Consider the following 16,272-nt stretch of genomic DNA (forward strand, 5'->3'; position numbering starts at 1 on the left):
CGGGGTACCGAGCCCCTTGGTAAGGGCTGTTCGGTCCCTGTACGACCGGTGTCAGAGTTTGGTCCGCATTGTCGGCAGTAAGTCGAATTCGTTCCCAGTGAGGGTTGGACTCCGCCAAGGCTGCCCTTTGTCACCGATTTTGTTCATAATTTTTATGGACAGAATTTCTAGGCGCAGCCGAAGCGTTGAGGGGGTCCGGTTTGGTGACCTCAGCATTGAATCTCTGCTTTTTGCAGATGATTTAGTGCTGTTGGCTTCATCAAGCCGTGACCTCCAACTCTCACTGGAGCGGTTCGCAGCTGAGTGTGAAGCAGTTGGGATGAAGATCAGCACCTCCAAATCCGAGACCAAGGTCCTCAGTCGGAAAAGGGTGGAGTGCCCTCTCCGGGTCGGGGATGAGATACTGCCCCAAGTGGAGGAGTTCAAGTATCTTGGGGTCTTGTTCACGAGTGACGGTAGGAGGGAGCGGGAGATCGACAGGCGAATCGGTGCGGCGTCTGCAGTAATGCGGACTCTGCACCGGTCCGTAGTGGTGAAGAAGGAGCTGAGCCGAAAGGCAAAGCTCTCGATTTACCAGTCGATCTACGTTCCTACCCTCACCTATGGTCACGAGCTTTGGGTCGTGACCGAAAGAACAAGATCCCGGATACAAGCGGCCGAAATGAGTTTCCTCCGCAGGGTGTCCGGGCTCTCCCTTAGAGGTAGGGTGAGAAGCTCGGTCATCCGGGAGGGACTCGGCGTCGAGCTGCTACTCCTCCGCGTAGAGAGGAGCCAGCTGAGGTGGCTCGGGCATCTGGTCCGGATGCCTCCCGGACGCCTCCCTGGAGAGGTGTTCCGGGTATGTCCCACCGGCGGGAGGCCCCGGGGACGACCCAGGACATGCTGGAGAGACTATGTCTCTCGGCTGGCCTGGGAACGCCTTGGGATCCCGCCGGAGGAGCTGGTTGAAGTGGCTGGGGAGAGGGAAGTCTGGGCTTCCCTGTTAAAGCTGCTGCCCCCGCGACCCGACCCTGGAACAAGCGGAAGATAATGGATGGATGGATGGATGTGTTATGATCTCCAATAAGACTCCAAAGTCGATCTTTTTGTTCTTCTTAGTATTTTACTCATTGCCTGCTATTGACAGCTGTAGACATCCAACTCGTTTAAACTGGAAAGAATGGTTGTGAATGCTCATCTTTCAGTGTCAGTGGCGACACTAGACATCCAATTCATTTTGACTGGAAGGGTTGGCAGTAGTCATTCGCTGCTAGCCTCTCCTAGCCAAAATGGATATGGACGTCTGGTGCCGTCAATGGCAACCAAACGTTGTGTAAAAATGAGTGCCCTATATAGGATTAAAATTGCAAAATCTTTCACTCCAAGTCAAGAAAATGAATGTTTAATAGTTAACACATTTTCTCTTTTTAAGAAATGAACTTCTGATGGAAGGGAAAAAAAAAAGAGCAAAAGTCACTGACCATCCACGTCAAAGTGTTTCCAGATGTCGATGAACTGGGCGGCTGTGAGCTCGGCCAGGTGCAGGTGAGGTTGCTGAGTCTGGGCTGCCATCTCGTCTGTCCCCCGTGGATTGGATGCACTTGCACGCAGGGCCGGCCCAGGCCACTTGGGGGCCCTAAGCAAAATGCCAAGGGGCCCATATTTTTGGCCCACCATTTCGTCACAGAGTACTGTGAAACCCATACATGCAATCCAACCCATACGTCCACATTTTGTATATTAATCAGATTTTGTTGCACTGCATACTTCAAACTTCTCACCCCAAATGATTGTCAGTACTTACAGTAGATGGCGCCAAACCTTTTTCTGATTGGTATACTACTTGATAATAATGTCCGATATAAATGAAATGACTATATCTACGCTCTCCAGTCCAAATGCATATTATGCCAATATTTCGTTTTACTACAATCAGCGGAAGCCGTACATTTGCCGTTGCCGACAGGTGACAGCTTGCTCCGCTTTACTTGATTCGCTCCAGGCTTTTGCCCTGCAGCTAATGGCAATTACCAGTACGACATATTGACAAGCTCAGCTGACAACAGCGTTCAAGTCGGAGTGTCTTGCACAACAACAACAACAACAACAACAACATAAACAACATGCTCAATTACCGCGATACTGTTGTAGGGCTGCAGCTATAGAATATTTTAGTAATCGATTAATTGATGGACCAGTCAGTTGGAATATTCGAGTAATCGGATTAGAAACATGAAAAATTAAAATACCTGAGCTCAGCCTCAAAGAGTATAATTATTTTTTTTTTTTTTTAATGAGGATCTATGTACAACAAAAGAACAATTGGCTAACTTGCATAGAAAAAGTCAGCTAGCTTAAATGCTATAAAATGCTGAAGTTTTTTTCACAATGCTCTTAACAAATGATTCAGACACATATTCCCACAAAAAACGGCTAAATATACCTATAAACTAAATTATGAATACATTAAAAAAACATTAGCTCAAACAAAAACTTAGCTCACGTTGGTCTTAACAGGGAGCAGTTGGATTCAGCCATGTAAAAAGAGGCAGACCAGAGGGCAGTGCATCCACCCTAATCAATAAAAGTAAATGCAAACAATTTCAAAATAAACCATTACAATGCCACTTTCATTAAACAAATACTCAAAGCAACAACATTTAATTCGAATGTTTTTTCTAATCGAATACTCGAGTTCATCGATTAATCGTTGCAGCACTATACTGTTGTTTCTTTTCTTCTACGATTTTCTTCTTTCCTTTCTCTGCTCCAGAGGGATAAATTCTCTTCCACATATCCGTGCATCTATTTTCCAAGCAAGTTTGAGCACCAATCATCGCAAAGCAGGTTTAACGTCACTCCCCAGGTTGCCAGATTGTAATGACAAGAAAATGGATGTTTGCATAGATCAACGGCAATGCGCCCCACATTATTCACGATGCCCTATTAACAACCTATAAAATGAGGTTTCCAGATTGGGGCCCCGCCCCCGAGTGGTCAGGGGCCCTAAGCAGCTGCATAGTCTGCGTATAGGCTGGGCCGGCCTTGATCCTATCCTATTGTTTAGCCACAACTGGATTCATTACCTTGTTACTTTTAATCCTTCACACAGCCGCTGGAAACAAATGTTTTATCCATCTGCAGGCGACCATCGTGATTTTACAGCACTATTTGGGTGTGTGTCTGCCTTAAGGCAAAACACCACCGCTTTTGTCCAACGGCGTCGCTGAAATCGACTAAAACTGAAAAGTGACCAAGTGTTGCCATTGACAGCACTTAAACCTCCACTCCATTTGAACTGGAAGGGCTGGAAGCGAACGAACGTATTCGCTGTCCCCCTCCTTGTTCAAATGGAGTGTATGTTTACTAGTGACAAACAGATTGAAATTCACAGACAAAAAAAAAATAAACTAAATGATTGTACACGTACATGACAAAGCAGTACTAACAAAGCATTTGTAATTGCAATCATTTTCTGGGAGAAATTGAGCATTAACTGACAGAATTGCATGGGTGCCAATACTTTTGGCCAGCAGTGTACGTCGGCTCCTTCATTGATGATGTGAGTATGCGTTGTAAAGTGAATTAATGTCGCTGCACATAGACTGTGAACATTCCTCACAATGCTTGGTGGAGAAACAGTTGTGATGATGTCTTCTTGGGTCCATTTTTTTCCCCGATCGTACACAATCGTGATCTAGTTTTTATCGGCCATGACTGTTTGCTTGGATGACCAAACGTCCTCTTTGCCCGGACATGTCCACTTTTCACGTCCTGTCCGTTGCATCCGGCTTGATTTATAAATTCTGATGATCTGATGGGATGGTAGCATGTCTGATTAAGTGTTTACGAAAGTGAAATGCCATGGAAATATCCAATCTTGCCTAGCTTTCTAAATAAAACCTGTGATTGCAGGTGAACCAGCTTATGAAATGAGGGAGACTGACCCAGACTGGGCACCACCCCTACATCTGGGACACACATCTGTTACACCGACAAACACTGCACGCTCTGCAAGACGAACGTGAGCAGCTACGGAAAGAGACACTGCAAGCACCAGAGATGGGGGTCCAGCAGGATGCAAACATTGAAGAGCTGCAGACCAAGGAGGGACCATCTGAGCCTGGTGAAATAAACAGTCACCAACAGAATGAGGAAGGGACACCTGACGCTGGAGAAGAAAGTGGTCAGCTACAGACTGAAGAGGGGACACATGAAGCTGGAGAAAAAGGTGATCAGCTAATCACGGAGGATGAGACGCACAACACCAATCAGGATGTGACACAGACTGTGATTATTGACCGTTTTGAAATTTTCACAGAAAACTCATCAAATCTGAAAGCACGTGCCCAAATGTTTTCCAGCTACAAGCACCACCACACTATGAAGTATTTAATATGTATTACACCCAAGGGAGCCATTTGTTTCTTATCAAAAGGCTGGGGAGGGCGTACAAGTGACAAACATATAACCCTGAACAGTGATTTTTTTGTTTTTTAAATATTTGTTACCTGGGGACAATGTCTTGGCTGACAGAGGTTTTGACATGCAAGAATGTGTGGGCATGTAGTGTTCAGATGTCAAACTCCCAGCATTTACAAAAGGCCGCTGTCAGCACATTTGAGAATCCATGTTGAAAGGGTCATCGGAAATGTTTGTCAGAAGTATAAGATCTTAAAAGGGAACCATACCCATAAACATGATTCTTCCATGTGAAGGGGAAGAAGCCCCAATGTTGGATAAGGTCACTTTCTACATACTGTACTACATAGACGTCATCATTTTGTAAGTGGGCCAATTTTGCACTTTCCCCAATAAGTTCGTTTTTATTTGGAATTTGGGAATTAGATGAACTCAAGACACCCCTCTCAACATTTTAGCATCTCTGAACATCGTCATTTTTGTTTTTCTAATTGCCAGCTAGGAATGGAGGCATCGTCTTCACAACCAACAAAAATGCAATTTTATTATTACTATCATCTAGAATTTTTCCTCCGTGTCATGTCCTGCTTTTTTGTGTTGACACTTGCCTTTGTGTTTCTCAGTGTACATCAGAAGCGATGACCGGCCACCATGCTTTGCTGCCTAAACTGCGCCTGAGAAGTACATGTACAAACAAGGTATTGTTCTGGATGCCTTTTAAAAAAACAACAACATCTCCTTCATTTAAAAAATGAATTGAACTACATTATTTCTTCTTGTCTGATGTTTTTTTACGCCTGACAGCTAGGAAAAACTGCCATGCCGTCACCGCAGCTCCAACAGACCAGCAGATCCTTGGCCAGCTCACGGTGACCTTTGGGAAATACAAAGGCAAGACCTTCTGTGGCTTATGGAGGAAGATGTCTGCTATGTCAAGTAGTGAGTATAAATAAGAAATTGATGTGTGTCTTTGTTACCCAAAAGAAAATAAAAAAATCAGTTTAAAACAACTACTGCATGCTCTCTTAAAAAGTCTCCTCGATAGCCACGTGAAGGAGAGGCGACGACAGATGGGAAGGTGCGACACCAAAACTGGGGAGTGGTGGCTGAAGGAGCAGCTTCTACGCTACGTGGATATGTTCCCTCCGGTGTCATGCCACTTGGAGCAGAACATCGACCGGGCCATCTGCGGGCATGGCAGCTTCCGGTCCTTCACGTTCGAGGAGATGTGGCAGTTTTATGACCTCTCCAAGTTCTTCCGTAACGATCTCGCCAAAAGCGCAGAAGAATGGAAGATGGTCCAGGAAGCCTTCTGCTTCGTGCGTCAGTGGCTACTGATGACAGAGTAGGACATCAATGTCACGTTAAGCGATTTCGACTGTACATCCTCACAAAGGAGGAGGAGGTCAGTAGGTCGATAAAAAAATAACATAATTTCCTTTGCCAGTGTTTTAATGCATTTCAGGGCTTACCCGTGATATTTATTTTTTGTTCTGTAGCAAGCTAAAGGCAAAGTTGCACCAGCTACGCCCCTCACGTCAGCTTGTGCATCAGCATTAGCAGCATTATCAACATGACCTGCTGTAGCAAATACACCATCTTCAGCAGCAGTAGCAGCAGCACAACAACAAGCACCACCACCACAAGGTGATGATGAAGACTGGCAATGTAAAATACTACGCGCCTGTGCGCTTTTTGCCCAATCTGCACAGGGTCACAAAAAATATTGATAAAAAAAAAAAAAAAAAAGACCTACATGGTCAAGGCGTCCACGTCCAAAGGACTTTCTGGCAGGTCTTTTGAAAACTTTGTAAATTTTAAGGAGGCGGTCAATGACCTTGTAAAATAAAACATATTGAGATGTACTTCATGTCTCAGCTACTTCTTTTTACACACACAAATAACCATATTGCTCGGCATAGCATATAGTCCTGTATATTGTGCACTTTCCCAATGAGTGCTCACAGAAAATTAAAAACCTAGTCCTTATTTCTCAACACGTCAATATCTGCAAAACACTTGCTTATCATTAAACTTATTTAAGACTCAATACAGGCTGCTTAACTTTTACTGTGTACTATATCTCCTTTATTTAAATACAAGAAAAAAAAAACTGGAATTTGAGTGTAATAACAAATACATTTAAGGCATACAGAAATTGGGAAAAGTCCAAATGCCCATAATTGAAAGTGGGGAAAAAATAGGCCAAGACAACACAACAGCTAAAACAGTAATGAAGAAATCTATAATGCTGCGCTTCGGACCACGACGCCACTTGAAGGAAACAACGTCGAACTTTGGTCCCGCCCTCCCGCAGCCTCTGAACAGATGCTCAACCACCCTGCAGAATGGAAAGATGCCAAGGCCACCCAGAGTTAACTTGTTACCTGTTGGGCAGAATGACATCGTGAATGAAAATTTAAAACCTAGTAACTTACTTCTAATGGAATACTAGTTTCTTAACACTTGTATATCTGATTAACACTTGCATATTGCAGTTTGCTATTGGCCTAGTTCAGGAGTCGGCTATCATTTTATTTATTTTAACATCAACACTACCTCCTTCGTACACTTAAATTTATTTTTAGGTAGTACTAGTGTATATTATTTATTTATGTACTATTGACATTAATTTATTGTGTGATGCACTAGTAGGGTGTTGCTATTTTTAATGTCATTGTACTATTTGAATGACAGAGCCTATTCTATTCTAACATTCAAACAGCCGTATTCAACCGCCTGCAACTACCACAGAAAAGACAACACACAAATGGACCTAAAATATGAATGAATGAGCTCATCTGTGTATACGTATTTTATATATTCTGCGGGGGAAAATTCACCTAACAAAGGCATTTAGGATTCTTTTACATTGGCCAAAAACACACCTCCTTAAAATAAATTTAAAAAGCTTTGAAATGTTATAAATATTCTTAATTCCAGAATAAATATGGTTCAAAACATTATTTGAAAGCAGATTTTTCTTGATTTAGGTAAAAAATGACCAACGTTTAGATGTATGTGCTTAATAAGAACAAATGGCAATATTTACTGAAGTAAGTAAGTGGGATAATCTCACATTCATCTGTTAGTCTTTAACGCGCAAAACAAGATGGAGAAAATGATTTGACTAGACTATGTGGGCCTAAAGTGCAGTAAGTAACTGGAATTAGTGCTCATTGTTTAAATACACTTTCAACTCATTCATAAACTGTTTTACAAAAAACTCATAGCTGCCACCCTGGAGGGGATGTTCAATCCGAGTGGGTTCGGTCACAGATTGCAGACCGGAAGAACTGGCCAATCAGAGCAGGGTTGGGGTACCACCCCACACTCTGGACTGATGACCAATCAGAGAGAGCGTCTTTAACAGTAGGGCAGAATGCTACAAATCAGTCAACTTTTTGCAATTTGAAGACAGAGGCCGCATCGCTCCTGACCTTTGACCCTTGACCCTAATGTTTGACCCAGGGCGTCAACGTTGCATGCAGGTGTCGCCAGAGTTCGATTGCACTTCACGTGGGAGGAGGCCCCAAAAGACTGTAAGGTGGTTGTAAAGTGTATTGTGTTAGGGCTCCTTGATTGCAGGCTGGGAGACCAGACGGGCGAAGACGCCGACAGCTGCAAGCCATCGAAATCAGCCGCCTTTATAAGCCAGCTCGTCGTTGCCGCTCGTCGCCAGACCAAACTTTCAGTAATCCCGTCAGTGAAGTCCAGCATTCAGGTATTTACCACATTAATTCTTACCCGGCTAATCAGACCTCTTGTTCCGTCCCAGGATTCCCCGTGCCTGCTCCCTGAATTGTACCGACGCCTGATTGAGCTCCTGTCAACACCTGCCAGCTACACGCCAAGTGCACGTGCGGTGCTGCGACTTGTGCTCAAATAAACTTTTGAAAATCACCACAGCCACCCTTGTCTGCTTTGGGGTCCACTTCCCAGCGCACCCTAACAGCTTGGTCTGGCCATCACGGACCCCGCGGACATGGATCCGAGTTATGCTTCCCCGTCACCCCCCGCCGTTGATCGACACGCTCAAGCCCTCGAATATCTTTACCAAAAGGTAGGAGAAATTTCTGAGGCACTACAGTCTCTCCAGGCGCAGTTCACGCCGCTTCCCCTGCATCCGACGTCACCACCCCGCCGAGACTTCATCTCCCCAACGCCTCGCGAGCCGCACGTGCCACCCCCTGCCCCCTACGATGGCGACTTGGGCTCTTGTCGTGCCTTTTTAGTGCAGTGCGGTCTCGTGTTCGATCAACAGCCACAAACATACGGCAGCGAGCGGGCCAAGATCGCTTACCTGATCGGGTGCCTTCGCGGTCCAGCTTTAGCCTGGGCCACAGCTGAGTGGGACAAGGGCTCGGCGGCGTGCGCCTCATATGACTGCTTCACAGCCGAGATGCGCAAAGTTTTCGACCACCCGGTCCGTGGTAAGGAAGCCGCCAAACGCCTAATGTCCATCCGTCAGGGGGGGCGCAGCGTCGCAGAGTTCTCCGTGGAGTTCCGCACGCTTGCAGCTGAGAGCCAATTCAACGACGCCGCGCTTCAAGAGGTCTTCACCGGCGCACTCAGCGAATCGCTCAAGGACGAGTTGGCTTCCAGGGACGAGCCAGGGAATCTCGATCAGCTCATCGATCGTTCGATTCGAATCGACAATCGACTTCGCGAAAGACGACGTCAACGCAGCGAGCCGCCGCCTTTCAAGTTTCACTGTCCCGCTGCCCAGAGTATGGCCCTACTTCCGGGTATTCCCCACACATCGTCGCCTCTACACTGCCCTCTGCTGAGAGCCCCGAGCCCATGCAGCTAGGGAGAGCCAGGCTCACTGAGGAGGAACGCACACGTAGGCTCGCTGCCCAGCTATGCATCTACTGTGGCCAAGCAGGGCATTTCCTCCGCCATTGTCCGGTGCGTCCGGGAAACGGGCAGGCTCACCAGTAGGTGAGGAAATACTGGTGAGTCATGCGTTTAACAATTCCTCAGCTCGGCTCCAGCTCCCCGCCACACTTACTTGGAAAGACCAGTCCTGCAGAGTGAAGGCTTTTGTTGATTGTGGTGCTGATCAAAGTTTTATTGATCGCAGGTTGGTGAAACAGCTGGGCGTCGGAACGCGCTCGTTACCTGTCCCGTTAAAGACCATCGCACTCAATGGACAGGTGCTGTTTAGTGTGGGGGAGCAAACCGACCCTGTCCACCTTCTTCTATCGGGTAACCACCAAGAGGTACTCAGTCTATTAGTAATCGATTGCCCTCACACGCCGCTGGTTCTTGGCCTACCCTGGCTCAAGACTCACAGCCCAGCGGAGGATTGGACCCATCCCAAGCTCACTGCATGGAGTGCCTTTTGCCATAAAAATTGTTTAAAATCTGCCCTAGCTCCGGCCTATCCTGTCCAGAACCCAGACCAGCTAGACCTCTCATCAGTCCCTGAGTGCTACCATGACCTGAGCCTAGTCTTCAGTAAAGACCGAGCAGTGGCCCTGCCCCCCCACCGCCCTTATGACTGTGCCATAGACCTACTTCCTGGCGCCGCCCTGCCAAAGGAGCGCATTTATAAGATCTCGGAAGCTGAGAGGGAGGTGCTGCAGTCCTATATCAGAGTCCTTGGCCACAGGTATAATTCGTCCGTCCTCATCCCCGGTCGGCGCCGGCCTCTTCTTTGTGGGGAAAAAGGATGGCACATTGAGGCCCATCATTGATTTCCGTGGCCTCAACAAAATCACCATTAAGAACACGTACCCACTCCCCCTGATGGACTCGGCGTTCACACCCCTCCATGGCGCGCGTATATTCACCAAGCTCGACCTACGCAGCGCTTATCATCTGGTCCGTGTCAGAGAGGGAGATGAGTGGAAGACCGCGTTTAACACTCCCCTGGGCCATTTTGAGTATCTCGTCATGCCTTTTGGACTCACTAATGCCCCGGCGGTTTTCCAGAACCTGGTCAATGACGTGCTGAGAGACATGATCAACAGGTTTGTTTTTGTTTATCTTGATGACATCCTGATTTTCTCTCCTAACCTCACAGAGCACGAGCAGCACGTACGCCAGGTGCTCCAAAGACTCCTGGAAAACCGTCTGTTTGTGAAGGCAGAAAAGTGCGAGTTCCACGTCCCAGAGACCAAATTCCTGGGCTACGTCATTGCCAAGGGTGAACTCCGCATGGACCCTGGTAAGCTAACCGCAGTGGTAGAGTGGCCACGGCCCACCGATCGGAAACAACTCCAACGTTTCCTCGGGTTCGCAAACTTTTATCGGGGGTTCATCAGGAATTACAGCAGGGTCGCAGCACCGCTAACGGCCCTCACATCGACCGTTTCACCGTTTCGCTGGTCTGACTCTGCTGACGCTGCCTTCAGGTACCTTAAGCAACGCTTTACTTCAGCCCCCGTGCTGGCACATCCTGACCTTGCCTTACAGTTCATTGTGGAGGTGGATGCCTCTGAAATGGGCGTGGGAGCAGTCTTGTCCCAACGACAGACTGGCGATGGCAAGGTGCACCCCAGTGCATTTTTCTCCCGCAGACTAACCCCCGCCGAGCAAAACTATAGCATTGGGGACCGCGAGTTGCTGGCTGTTAAACTTGCCCTGGAGGAGTGGCGGCACCTGCTGGAGGGAGCTCGCCAGCCTTTCATCGTTTTGACTGATCACAAAAACCTGGAGTACCTCAAGGCTGCCCGGAGGATCTATGTTTTTGGAACGTTTTAATTTCTCTCTCTCCTATATCCCAGGGGCACGTAATATCAAGCCAGATGCCCTATCCCGCCAGTTCCTGCCTAGTGAGACCAGGGTGGACCCGGCCCCCATTCTCCCTTCCACCTGTTTTCTTGCTGCAGTGGAATGGGAGGTGGAGTCCAAGGTTAAGGAAGCCCTTGGGGAGCACCCGGACCCCCGGCAGGGGTCTCAGGCTAATTTGTTTGTTCCCGCATCAGTCCGGCAACAGGTGCTGGAGTGGGCCAAGTCGTCTCGCCTGTTCTGCCACCCGGGTATCCGCAGGACCCTCGCTGTGTTGCGCCAATGGTTCTGGTGGGCCACAATGCCTGAGGACACACGGGCTTTTGTCACTGCTTGCCACGTTTGCGCCCGCAACAAGACCTCGACCAAACCCAGCTCTGGCCTGCTTCGCCCTCTTCCCATCCCTAGCCGCCCGTGGTCCCATATCGCCCTGGACTTTGTCTCCGGTCTCCCCCCTTCCCGAGGTAACACCGTAATACTCACTGTGGTTGACAGATTTTCCAAGGGGGCCCATTTCATCCCGCTTCGCAAACTCCCATCGGCGAAGGAGACCGGAGAACTGCTGGTCCAGCATGTCTTCCGCCTGCATGGCATCCCGTCTGATATTGTGTCTGATAGGGGTCCCCAATTCACCTCGCAGGTGTGGAGGGCTTTCTGCGCAGCTCTGGACGTTGGTGTGAGTCTCTCCTCAGGTTACCATCCTCAAACCAACGGCCAGTGTGAACGCACAAACCAACAGCTGGAAGCAGCACTCTGCTGTGTCGCACAGTCCTGTCCCAATTCCTGGAGCGACCACCTCTCCTGGGTCGAATATGCCCATAATACCCTGCCGAACGCCTCCTCAGGCATGTCCCCCTTCCTGTGCTCACTGGGCTAACAGCCCCCCTTGTTCCCATCCCAAGAGCAGGACATAGCGGTTCCCTCGGTGCAAAGGCACATCAACCGGTGCACCAAGGTTTGGAGGAGAGCACGCGCTGCGCTAATCCGCTCGTCCGAAAGTTCCCAGGCCCAGTCCAACCGTCGCCGTACACCAGCCCCTGTCTACTCTGTGGGGCAGAAGGTATGGCTCTCCTCAAAACACTTGCCACTAAGAGTTAATTCCAGGAAACTGGCCCCACGTTTTGTCGGCCCCTTTGAAGTAGAGAAGGTAGTGAATCCCTGCTCAGTCCGCCTCAAGCTCCCCAGGTCTCTGCGTGTCCATCCCACCTTCCATGTTTCCCAGGTAAAGCCGGTCTCGTCATGCCCGTTGTCCCCTCCGGTGCAGACTCCCCCTCCTCCATTGTTAATTGACGGGCACCCAGCCTTCAAAGTGAGACGTCTCTTGGACGTCCGCCGTCGTGGCCGTGGGGTACAGTACCTCGTCGACTGGGAGGGCTATGGGCCTGAGGAGCGAAGTTGGATCCCAGCCAGGCAGGTGTTGTGCAGGTCCCTGATACGCGACTTCCATCGCGCCCATCCCGATCGCGTGCCTCGGGCGCCTTGTGTCGCCCGTGGGGGGGGGGGGGGGGGGGGGGGACTGTTAGGGCTCCTTGATTGCAGGCTGGAGACCAGACGGGCGAAGACGCCGACAGCTGCAAGCCATCGAAATCAGCCGCCTTTATAAGCCAGCTCGTCGTTGCCGCTCGTCGCCAGACCAAACTTTCAGTAATCCCGTCAGTGAAGTCCAGCATTCAGGTATTTACCACATTAATTCTTACCCGGCTAATCAGACCTCTTGTTCCGTCCCAGGATTCCCCGTGCCTGCTCCCTGAATTGTACCGACGCCTGATTGAGCTCCTGTCAACACCTGCCAGCTACACGCCAAGTGCACGTGCGGTGCTGCGACTTGTGCTCAAATAAACTTTTGAAAATCACCACAGCCACCCTTGTCTGCTTTGGGGTCCACTTCCCAGCGCACCCTAACATATTGAGTGTAATAGTGAAAGACACATATCAGCTCTGCACCCTGGTCCACCGGCTGAAGCTACACACCAGACTACAACCAACAAAGACGACAGCGGGGAGCAAAGTGAAAGCTCATCATCCTCAGTCAACTCCATGTGTACGAAGATTTGTGGAAGCGAAAATGGCTCACGTTCATGTTCCAAGATCTGCTTAGTGAAGCTGGTCAACGAGAGAAAGCTGTTAAAGTGTATGCTGTGTTGGACGAACAGAGCAACAAGTCTCTTGCTAAGACTGAATTCTTTGAAATTTTCAGTGTAAACTCTCAGATGATGCCATACACACTGAAAACATGCTCAGGTATACAAGAGACAGCAGGTCGACGAGCATCGAATTTCATACTGGAGGCTATGGATGGGAAATCACAACTTCCTTTGCCCACTTTAATCGAGTGTGAGATGGTACCAGACGACAGGACTGAAATTCCATCTCCAAATATTGCACTCCACCACGCTCACTTACAGCCAATTGCCAACAAACTGTATCCTGTCGATCACGACGCTCCCATTCTTCTGCTTTTAGGAAGAGACATCTTAAGAGTGCACAAAGTAAGAGAACAGATCAACGGACCAAATAATGCTCCTTATGCACAACGGCTGGACCTGGGGTGGGTCATCGTTGGAGATGTGTGCCTAGGAACAGTCCACAAGCCTTCGGATGTAAATGTATACAAGGCAAATATACTATCAAACGGACGCACATCTCTTCTTCATCAGTGTCCAAATACTATCAACGTCAAAGAAGACTACAGCGGTATGCAGAAACATCGTGGTTTAACATCACAAGCAAGCAAGGAGAACGAGCATGCTTAACCGAGCACCGATACTCTTGGATGTTCAGTGTTTGATAGAACTCCAGATGACCATAAACCAGCTCCATCAATAGATGACAACGCATTTGACTCTCATGGAGTCAGAGGTCTACCAAAATAATGAAAATAGACAAGTGACACAACCTGGAGTCGGCGCCAAAGATCGTGTGCAACGTCTACGCGGCAAGCTCTGAGGACCGCTACGTCTGTGTGACAGCGCGAACGCCCCTGGAGATGGGCAAAGACGACAGGCTAAAGACTGTCACCACCCGCCACAACACCGACAACCACCAGTGGCAGGACGTGGACTCGCTGCCTCTGATCTACATCTACGACAAATTCCAGATGGCAGTAGCTGCCACCAACCTGGAACGCATGGCTTCCTACTGCCCCAAGAGCTACGCCGAGCAGGACGAGGCGGCCCGTCAGAAAACCGGGTCCATGGATCTGCATTATATATATATATATATTTCTTTCATCATTATTCATTCTTTTTTTTTTTCTTTTTTGCATATTTATTGTCTGCTTTTTTTTTTTTTTCTTCTTTCTTTCTTTAGGAAGAATGAAGCCTCTCGAGTAACCTCTGAGAATTTGAAATTTTCTTTGGTTGTATAACATATACTGTACAGTAGATATATATACAGTATATTATATATTTAAAATATATTTTAATAAAACTATTTTTTTTTTCTATCCAAACGGAGGAGGCACATTATAAATATGGCGCAAAACACTCAGATGACTTGAAGTTCTGCTCCGAGACCCCCAATTTGGCCAAATTTCAAAATTGACCTATATGCATGTGTGATACATCATTGGAAAGCTTAAAATCTCAATTTTCTGGGGGAAGAAAAAATTTGAACAGGTGGCCATTTTAAAAAAAAAAAAAATTTTTTTTTTTTTTTAAACAGCGGAAGCCTATCTGGAGGTGAGAGAACGCGACAGCAGAATTACAGACGCCATGACTTTAACGAGATCTTATCGTGTACTTTCATTTATCGATCCGAAAACTCCATGTAGCATGTATCACCAAGTGTCAAGACAGAGCTGTGAATGGCCACAGCTGTTTTTTTGGCGGATTTTATGGGTAAAACATGGTAATATAACAAGAATCGCCACGCAGAAATCACGGACATCAAGGAGTAGTCGAGATTTTCTTTTTCATATATTTACCCTTTTAAACGTCCCCCCCCCCCCCCTAATTTTCTTTGTTTGGATCGATTATGAATCATCTAACATAACGGGGAAAATGCGACAGTAACAAACAAATACAGTTAAGCGATAGTTATGAGGTAGATATCTGTGACTTATTTACAGACGCCAATTGTTTTCATTGTGACGTAATGTAATTAAAAGTTTAAAATATGTCATGTTTAAAAATGATTCAAAATTAAAATAAATATATTCAATAATAATATTAAGATAATAAAAAATTAAAAATATTTTTTTTAAGTCGTTTTTCTTAAACGAAATATTAGACACAGTTTAATGATTCTAAACTCAAAATGGCAGACATTTTGGATAATAAATATAATTACTTTCTTTTTATGGCTTGGCAGAAACAAAAACGGTTGCGCGACGTCTGTAAACGGGGGTTTCCAGGGTAAAACGGACCAACTAAAAATAGTTCGGGGGCTTAATGCACCATGAATCTGCTATGGCAGCATATAGACATATTGTTCTATCAAACACATCGGTTCTTTTGGCTCAAAATGCTACAGTTTATTTTAAAGAAGGGTGCAAGAGCAGAAACTGCTTTTTCAGTCTTGTCTGTGTTTTCCGCCATATATTAACGTTATATAGGCATCTTTGAGTGAACATCGAGTAAAATTCAAGTGACTCAAGGCCGGGCCAAGTGTTCTCTTTTTGGGGGAATCAATATATGGTCTCCCTACTGTTAGCATCATATCAAAACAAATGAATGTGTCAACAGTGAATGTAGTGGTTTGAAGGGAGATGGCGTGCAAATGTTCACTGAAGTTGGTTTATAGTTAAAATGATGTTGTTTAATGTTTAATAAACTAACACATTAAGAGGTCAGTGAATGTTGACTATATTTCTGTAGTCTACGTTATTTACCAGATACTAAATGTGTGTACATGTATGCACACCTGCACATGAGCCCCACAAAATAATTTGTTTTCATCTTCCTGTGCTCTCTAACCAGAGCCGCTGTAGTGATCAGCACGTCTGAGCCAAATCGTCACAAGTAGAATGTTCTACACTTTTTTTGTTATTATCATTTCGACAATATTTTATTGTTTGTGATGTTAAATTTATATTATCTTGCACATATCTAATGTGGTATAATAATCATAATAACGTTGATATTAAATAAAGAGTCATTTTCATTGGTGAATGACTTTTTGTCATGTGTGGAT

At 46.8% G+C, this 16,272-nt stretch overlaps 1 long non-coding RNA gene across 1 annotated transcript; it reads left to right on the forward strand.

Moving 5' to 3' along the window:
* The first annotated feature begins 959 nt into the window (after positions 1–959).
* On the forward strand, positions 960–6,079 carry LOC130911423 (uncharacterized). The gene is made up of 6 exons (XR_009062107.1): positions 960–1,524; positions 3,895–4,210; positions 5,025–5,099; positions 5,206–5,340; positions 5,435–5,806; positions 5,901–6,079. It is a non-coding gene; the product is annotated as an uncharacterized LOC130911423 (long non-coding RNA).
* Positions 6,080–16,272: the final 10,193 nt, after the last annotated feature.

Source organism: Corythoichthys intestinalis, unplaced genomic scaffold (genome assembly GCF_030265065.1).
Source record: "Corythoichthys intestinalis isolate RoL2023-P3 unplaced genomic scaffold, ASM3026506v1 HiC_scaffold_44, whole genome shotgun sequence".
NCBI classification, from domain to species: Eukaryota; Metazoa; Chordata; class Actinopteri; order Syngnathiformes; family Syngnathidae; genus Corythoichthys; species Corythoichthys intestinalis.